Source organism: Portunus trituberculatus, chromosome 35 (assembly GCF_017591435.1).
Source record: "Portunus trituberculatus isolate SZX2019 chromosome 35, ASM1759143v1, whole genome shotgun sequence".
Lineage (NCBI taxonomy): Eukaryota > Metazoa > Arthropoda > Malacostraca > Decapoda > Portunidae > Portunus > Portunus trituberculatus.
Window position 1 is genome coordinate 6,276,373 of NC_059289.1, and position 9,145 is coordinate 6,285,517.

General features: G+C 46.9%; 1 long non-coding RNA gene and 1 other non-coding gene across 4 annotated transcripts in view; one reads left to right on the top strand and one right to left on the bottom strand.

Moving 5' to 3' along the window:
• Window positions 1–5,958, top strand: part of LOC123513039 — a 41,858-nt gene extending 35,900 nt beyond the window's left edge. The window contains exons 3-4 of one of the 3 annotated variants that reach the window (XR_006677248.1): window positions 429–1,639; window positions 2,441–5,958. This is a non-coding gene — a long non-coding RNA (uncharacterized LOC123513039). Of the gene's footprint in view, window positions 1–428 lie in introns of all 3 variants that reach the window. The other 2 variants (XR_006677247.1, XR_006677246.1) reach the window with 2 other exon arrangements.
• A 1,391-nt stretch (window positions 5,959–7,349) lies between these two features.
• Window positions 7,350–7,423, bottom strand: Trnav-uac. The gene has a single exon. It is a non-coding gene; the product is annotated as a tRNA-Val (tRNA).
• Window positions 7,424–9,145: the final 1,722 nt, after the last annotated feature.

Here is a 9,145-nt window from a genome sequence, read left to right on the forward strand (position 1 = left end):
GACGTCACAACACCCCCACTCAGATCAAGCTTATTTTGTGCTCCAGTCCCCCTTAGCTGAGACTACCTTATATTCCCTTTACCTTGATTATGACTACAACGTTATTGGAACCGAATGAAGGGCAGCGAGTGTAGCATCTTGAATTATTCTTGCTATTTAATTATAAGAACATAAGAACATAAGAAAAGAGGGAAGCTGCAAGAGGCCGCCAGGCCTATACGAGTGTAAGGGCCGAAATACCTAACTACCCTTGTTATGTCTAAACACATTATTGTACACGACCACACACACACACACACACACACACACACACACACACACACACACACACACACACACACACACACACACACACACACACTCCCTTTCGCATTATCAGGTAAAGGTAATTATCTGCCCTTTTCAGTTGTTTTTTTTTGTCGAAACAGTAGCTCGAAGCTCAAGTTTGGTTTAGGGGATCGGCCACGTTGTCGCCTCCCCCCCTCCTTGTCGGTATCTCCCTCCTACGGGTCTATACGAGTCAACGTCTGCCACCACTCCTGATAGTCCGGCAGAGAGCGGCCAGCCTTCACCTGAGGAAGACCTTGAGCGTCTATCACTTCCTCTCTTAATCCGAGGGAGTTGCATGGATTGGGCAGCCATCGTTCTCGCCTCAACCCTTCCTTCACGCCACCCACACCCCCTGGTCTAAGGTGCATTCCATCGCTCCTGCCGACGAACTTCGTGTGGGACAAGTAACTTTCTTCCATCAACTGTACGTGTTCCACGGCGGGCTCTTCGCAGCTAGCTTCTACGAGGATTACTCTACGTATCAAGAGAACTTGGAGGCAAGACCTGAGGTCCCGTGTGGTTCCCGGCCGAGTGGGCGAGGCTGTTCCTGTTACCTGGTGTTTTTGTGGTTATTTTGTGTTGTCTTAATAATTATTCACTTAGTGTTTTATAATTCCTTAGATTTTGGATTGAGTAGAATTTCCCAAGTTTTCTAGACTGAAGCGGTTGCTGACGTGCTCCTCCTTTAGCTAGATATAGAACCTCCAACCTGGCACTGACATTGTGGCAACCTCGCCAGGATTCTTCTCTAATTTCTAAGGTTTTGTGTTTCAGGTCCTTGCTGACCATTAAGTCGTCGAGAGCGCGCACTCACTGTCTTGGCCCAGAAGTGCGTTTTGGCGTACTGCTGTCGCCTTGTGGTTCTCATTCCACATCTCTTTTCAGAGCAACTTGGTTTTTCACTAACCTTTGATGGTCTTATCTGGGTGCTCTTGGAGTGCCTGCTTGAGTTGGTTCAAATATTTTTGGGGAGTTGGCTGTTCTTCCCTATTTCCCCCTCCTACACTACTCTGTGGTGGTGTAGAGTTGTTTAACCTTCCTTCTTTCAAGATGTCTATTGTTGAGCAGCTGAAGACACAAGCTATCGAGCTCGGCTTCACTGGAGTTGAGGCAGTATGTGTTGCAGCGTTGAGCCAGTATGTGTTGCAGCAGCAACAGTCTTCGAGAGAAGAGCGAGCTCGAGAGAGAGAAGAGCGAAAGCTCCAAGAAAAACGCGAAATTGAGTTGGCCAAGCTTCGACTAGAGACGGAGAATCGGCTTCAACTGCCTCAACTCGAGGCATCGTCTAAGCTGATTAAAGTTGTTGAAGGTGAGCATATTGACCGTCCCCGTATACGAACTTACAAGGATGGTGTAGACATCCGGCCCCCGGTGCCCTAAAAATCCTCGCGCTTTTAAAAGGGACAGTACTTCAACACTCACGGTGGGTTTCTGTTTGGGAGATAAGGAAGTGTCCAAGTCTACCTACTGTGTTGCAGGGACCATAAACGGTTCTTGGACCTCCACCCTGCGACACCGGCTGTTCCAGTCTTCTAGTCTCCGAGGAAGCCCTACCTGATGTAGACACCACGAATTGCAGGCAGGTAACCGTTTATGACTACCTAGGCCGCGCTGAACAGTTCCCTGTACTTAAATGTTACTTGATGTGTCCTTACTATGATGGTTGGGCCAATGCTGTTCGAGCCCCAATAAAGTTTCCATGCAACAGTTTTGCTTGGTGACATTCCGGGAGCCCGTAAACCTGACGATCCTGCCTACCCTTTCCCTGCCCACGTCACCTCCGTCTCCCCCTCACAAGGGAATGGTGCTGCCGCTGCCCTGACTCAGCCCGACGTCGTGTCGCAGCCCATGGCCGAGCGTGTAGGTGCTGTACAAACTCGAGCCGGCTCTGGCCGCATGAAACGCCTTCACCCTTTTGTTCTTCCCAGCTTGGAACCTCTTAAGTGACTCCATCGGATTTTGCTCATTTACAGGAAACGTGTCCCTCACTAACTACTGTCCGTTTTAAGGCCTCTCTCGGACAACCCGAGCTCGCCAGGAATGGAGCTTCCTATAAGCTGGTATGGGTGGACGGCCTACTATACCGTGAGTGTTTCCTCTACCCATCCAGGAAAGCTTGGGGAAACGCGTGCTGGTTGTCCCTTCAGAGTGTCGAGGGGTTGTACTCCAGGTGGCCTGTGAGTCCCCTTGCCGGTCACTTCTCTCACAGGAAGACTGAGGGCGAGATCAGTAAACACTTCTTCTGGCCTGCCATGGCCTCGGACATCTGAGACTACTGCCGCTCCTGCGACATCTGCCAACGTAAGTCATCCAGGGGGCGGGTGAAGCCTGTTATTCTCCAATCCTTGCCTGTGGTAACTGAGCCCTTCTCTCGGGTGGCGGTGGATGTCGTTGGGCCACTTTCACCTCCTTCCGAAGGCCATAAGTACATACTGACCCTTATCGACCTTGCCACAGGATTTCCTGAAGCGATTCTTCTGAAGGACGTGGGTTCCGTCTCTGTCGCTGAGGCACTACTCTCCATCTTCAGAGTTGGAATTCCTCATGAGATCCTCGGTGATGAAGGAATTCGGTTCACATCGCAACTGATGGCTGAGCTCCACAAACTTCTTGGCGTGAAGCCACAGTTTACCACCCTGCTGGGAACGGACGGGTAGAAAGGTTGCACGGTCCCCTAAAAGCCGTGCTTCGGAAGCTTTGCCATGAGAAACCCCGAGAGTGGCATCGGTACCTTACTCCTGCGCGTTTTGCTCTCCGGGAACTACCTAGTGATCGTACCGGCTTCTCCGCCTTCGACCTCCTTTATGGCCGGAGTGTGCGGGGACCTCTTTCTGTTTTAAGATTTGTGGGAGGACAAGCTTTTGGAGGAGAACGACTGGACCAGTCTACAGTAAGTCATCGAACTGCGGGATAAACTTAGACTGTGTTCAGCTTGCCACCCAAGAAGCTTATGAGTATTGCCAAGTACAAGTCCTACTTTGACTTAAGATCTCAGGACAGACAATTCAAGCCTGGTGATGAGGTTCTTGTTCTCCCTGATTCTAATAAAAAGTTGCTTTTGTCCTGGAATGGTCCTTATAAAGTCCTGGAGAGGAGAAACACAGTCTAGACTATCTCATTGATGAACCCAGAGGACCAAAATTATACCATGATAACCTTCTTAAAAAGTACTTCCGTAGAGCTCAAGTAGATCTGGCACGCATTTTTAGATGAAGTCTCCACTCTTGCCAGTGATGAAACCAGCTTAGGAGGACCAGTTGAGACGGATGATGAAAACCTGTTCTGTCCATCTGTCTCCCCCTCGTCTGACTCTGTATCCAACACCCAGATGGATTTCGAATTTCGATTCGACGCTCGACTGGGATAAACTGATGCCATTAGAAGATCTAATCTCTTCCTACCCAGATATTTTTTCAGCAACGCCTGGCTGCACCGACACTCTCCAGCACGACATCATCCTAACCAGCACCAACACCCAGATGGATTTCGATTCGACGCTCGACTGGGGTAAACGGATGCCATTAGAAGATCTAATCTCTTCCTACCCAGATATTTTTTCAGCAACGCCTGGCTGCACCGACACTCTCCAGCACGACTTCATCCTAACCAGCACCAGTAGGATTCGAGCGAAAACTTACGTTGTGCCGATTCACCAAGTTGAACTCTCCAGCTGGGTATCATCCAACCATCTTGCTCACCACACTGTTCTCCGGTAGTGATGGTTCGTAAGTCCGATGGAAGTTATAGAATGGCAATTGATTATTGGCAGCTGAACTCCATCACTGTGTTCGACGCCGAAGCTTCATGTTCCGTTGAGACAGTTAAGACAGACCTTCACAAGTTTTCCGGCGCCACCTACTTCTCGGAATTAGATTTTGCTAAAGCTTACTACCAAATCCCCTTGACGGATCGTGCTAAACCTTTGACTGCCTTCTCCACCCACAGAGGATTGATGGAATTTTGTCGTCTCCCCTTCGGTCTCGTCAGCGCTTGTTCCACCTATATCCGCCTGATGAGGATTGTCTTGGCCAACCTCCCAAATGTGACTTCTACTTCGACAATGTCTTCATTTACTCTACAGATTGGCCCAGCCACCTCACAGCTATAACCTCTGTTCTGGAGCGACTCCGCTTGCACAAGCTCACTGCTAAACCCATTAAGTGTCGGTTCGGGTTCTCTTCTCTCCAGTACTTGGGGTTCCATCTTGACGGAGTATACCTACGTCCCCAGCAAGACAAGACTAAGGCTCTCCTGCAGATAAGCCCACCGACTACCAAGAAAACCCTTCGCAGCTTCCTTGGTATGATCTCCTTTTATAGGTGTTTTATTCCTATGGTCTGAGTTCACTGGACCTCTTTCTGATCTTCTTAAGAAGACCCAGCGGGAACCTTTACAGTGGTCCGAGGATCTCCTGTCCCGTTTCAACCATTATAAGGATGCTTTGTCCTCTCATCCGATCCTTCGGCTCCCTGATCCTTCATTCTCTTTCGTCCTCAGGTGCGATGCTTCCAATTATGGACTGGGCGCTGGGCGCTGTCTTTTTACAGTATGACAACGGGACCCCTCATCCAGTGTCCTATGCCAGTCGTAAACTGCTCGACCGTGAACGGAAGTATGCGATAACGGAGAAGAAAGCCCTCGCCATCGTATTTGGAGTCAAGAAGTTTGACTACTACCTCAAAGAGAAGGAGTTCCTGCTGGAGACAGACCACAAGCCCCTCGTGTATCTTCAGTCTTCAAAGTGTTCCAATGGCCGAGTAATGAGGTGGGCACTAGAACTACAAAGTTACCCATATTGGATAGTTCACATTGCTGGACGCGACAACGTGGGAGCTGATCTGCTGAGTTGCTGTCCCACGGAGTAAACTCTTTGTTCTCCACTTTATGCATTTTTGGGTACTAGGAATTTCGGATTTAATCTACCTGCAGTAGATTTTTAAAAAGGGGGCATATGTAAGGGCCGAAATACCTAACTACCCTTATGTCTAAACACATTGTACACGACCACACACACACACACACACACACCCTTTCGCATTATCAGGTGAAGGTAATTACCTGCCCTTTTCACTATTACAGTTGTCTTTTTTTTTTCGCAACAGTAGCTCGAAGCTCAAGTTTGGTTTAGGGGGTCGGCCACGTTGTCCCCTCCCCTCCTCCTTGTCGGTATCTCCCTCCTACGGGTCTATACGAGTCAACGTCTGCCACCACTCCTGATAGTCCGGCAGAGAGCGGCCAGCCTTCACCTGAGGAAGACCTTGAGCGTCTATCACTCCCTCTCTCAACCCGAGGGAGTTGCATGGATTGGGCAGCCATCATTCTCGCCTCAACCCTTCCTTCACGCCACCCACACCCCCCGGTCTAGGGTGCATTCCATCGCTCCTGCCGACGAACTTTGTGTGGGACAAGTAACTTCCTTCCATCAACTGTATGTGTTCCACGGCGGCCTCTTCGCAGCTGGCTTCTGCGAGGATTACTCTACGTGGCAAGACAACTTGAGGCAAGACCTGAGGTCCCGTGTGGTTCCCGGCCGAGTGGGCGTGGCTGTTCCTGCTACCTGGTGTTTTTGTGGTGTATTTGCGGTGTTTTTGTGGTGTATTTGCGTTGTCTTAATAATTTATATTCAACTTTCTAGTGTTTTATAATTCCTTAGATTTTGGATTGAGTAGAATCTCCCCAGTGATCTAGACTAAAGCGGTTGCTGACGTGCTCCTCATTTAGCTAGATATAGAACCTCCAACCTGGCACTGACAACGAGGCAGTCCCTGTGTGTTTAAGCTACCTAATTCCATCTATCTTCTCCATCCATGAACTTATCTAACCTTCTTTTAAAGCTCCCTATTGACTCAGCTCTGACTACATGACCACTGAGACCGTTCCAATCATCAACCACTCTGTTTGAAAACCAGTTTCTTTTCATTTCTTTCCTAAACCTGAATTGGGAAGAAACTGATAGAAATGCTTGCGTCGTTTCGTTCAACTGTTATGTATCTTGATTTATTTTCCTATACTGTTTGACTACTCTCTATGGATGCACGCGGTGTTGGCCTCTTCTCATTGGAGGAACACGATTACTTTAGATGTGAGTCAGGTTTGTGCATGGTGGAGGCGTGAGATGATGGGCGCATCGGGGGTTCTGCACCGCACGCCGAACTCAGTAAATGATGGGATGTGGTCCGTACGTTTAATATGGGGATCGGAGACGAGGGTCTTTAGTGATGCAGACGTATTCTGCATGGTAGTGAATCAGAGGCGGAAACAAACGTAACATGCCAGAACAGGAAATTATTTGGCAAAAGTGAGCATGTTCAAGTGCACTCGCATAACATTTGGGCAGAGCAGGGAGAAACTGAAGGTGTCACGGGAATGTTATATGATAATGTTCTTTTATTCTTTGCGCTGGTTTCTTTTAGGAGTGGCGATTTGAGCTAATTTCATCTACATATTGATTTATGTTCTTGTGCCTCTAAACTGACTTATGAATGCATAAACGAAAAAAGTAAATAAACAAGTTATTTCGGTTTTGTTTGTTGATGTTGATCGTATTCCTTTTTGTCTTCATTGATTATTATGCTTATTGCTTTGTAAAACTCATTCTTTAAAGAATATCTCGGTGATAACATATGGGAATAACACTGTCTCGCATCAGCAGAGGGCGGGAGATCATTTAGCAAGTAATAGGTGATGGCTCGAGGTGTGTTGAGTAAGGTATGGTGCGATGGTACAGTGCAGACTTTGCCATCACATCACATTAGTGTCTCTGCCGTGATTACTGGAGCGTGGTGGCTGTGATGACGTGTTTGTTTCACTGTTTGATCTGCTGCAGTCTCTGACGAGACAGCCAGATGTTACCCTACAGAACGAGCTCGCTCATTATTTCCGATCTTCGGATGGGCCTGAGACCAGGCGCACACCACACACCGGGACAACAAGGTCACAACTCCTCGATTTATATCCCGTACCTACGCACTGCTAGGTGAACAGGGGCTACACGTGAAAGGAGACACACCCAAATATCTCCACCCGGCCGGGGAATCGAACCCCGGTCCTCTGGCTTGTAAAGCCAGCGCTCTAACCACTGAGCTACCGGGCGTGTGTGTGTGTGTGTGTGTGTGTGTCAGTATGTGTGTGTGTGTTTCACTGTTTGACCTGCTGCAGTCTCTGACGAGACAGCCAGACGTTACCCTACGGAACGAGCTCAGAGCTCATTATTTCCGATCTTCGGTGTGTCATTGTGTTACCTTTGTTTGTTCTTCCCCATATCAACACAGTCTTGGCAAATATTCATGTAACAAAAAGTGAACCAACCATGACCACACCACCACCACCTTACTTGTCCACGTAATACTTGCACCACCACCACCACCACCACCACCACCACCAATACCACCACCACCACCACTACTATCCCCTCACCTTCATACACACAGTACAGTGCCACATCCTCAATAATTCACACCCTCCCTCTCAAACAATAATATTCGTGATTACTATTATAAATATCACAATTGACTTAAATAATTTTTGTTCCGCCAATTTTATCGAAATTAAGATTTTTTTTCAATTTATGTAAGAGTGGAAAAGCTGGTCAAGGAAATGAAAAAAGGTCCACTGAGTTGCCAGATAGATCTCTTGCAGGTCCGAGATAGTCAACCAAATGAATTGCTTCGGCTAAGGAAAACAAAAAACGGGTGAAAATATAGCCCATTAAAGACGCTTAACCCCTTCAGTACTAAGACGCATTTTTACTATGATTCCGTGGTGTGGTTAGATGATTTTATTTGCGTTAGGAAGGTTCTATGGACGTCAAAAGATTAATAGCCAGAATCTTTACTATTTTAATCCCCACATAAGTTTCTGAAGCTGTATAAAATCACAAAATAACAATCAGAATGAATACGAACACGCGGCACGGTACTGGAGGGGTTAAGAGAAGATAGTTTAACCTCTTGAGTACCATGACGCGTATCCATCCATATTCATTCTGCTTACTATATGATGACTTTATACAGCTTCAGAAACTTTTGTGAGGGGCATTAAAATAGTGAAGACTCTGGCAATTAATCTTCTGACCTCCATAGACCCTTCCTAATGTCAGTAAAATGGTCTAATGGTACACAAATCTGAAGATAAAATGTGTCCTAGTGCTGAAGGGGTTAACGAATTCACTATATAGAATCACACGCCTCTAAAAGTAATGTCATTTATAATTAGTGTAGTTAGTAGTCACAATTCTGCTTTTCCTTGTGGGTTATAGTCACAAAGTACACCTTCAGAAATATCAGCAATGAAGTCTCTGTATCTTTTCATCACTAGAGATTCATAAAGATTGGTACGTGTCATGAAGGGAAGAAGGATGGCCGTGGCGTGTGGGTTCGCTACTCTCCCTCCCACTACCCATTTATTTAGGTCCTGATTCCTCCTTATTTCAGAGACTCATTCAAAGAGGGTATTGAAATATTGTCACTGTAACAACCTATTATCTAAAATTTGTCGGGTCGTTCAATATGTTATGAGAGAGAGAGAGAGAGAGAGAGAGAGAGAGAGAGAGAGAGAGAGAGAGAGAGAGAGAGAGAGAGAGAGAGAGAGAGAGAGAGAGAGAGAGAAAGTATAATGATAATTTTCACTTGTAAGGTAGGAAGAAAACAATAATGATTTAGAGAAAGTTCTTCAGAGTTACCTACCTTTCTTATTCTTTATCTGCCTTGCTTGTGTAGCACAACAACACCAAACGGCAAAACACCACCGGTTCCTTTACTATTTTAAATTTCTCGTAACCTCTTGGAAGATGTCATCACTACACTAAACACCCACG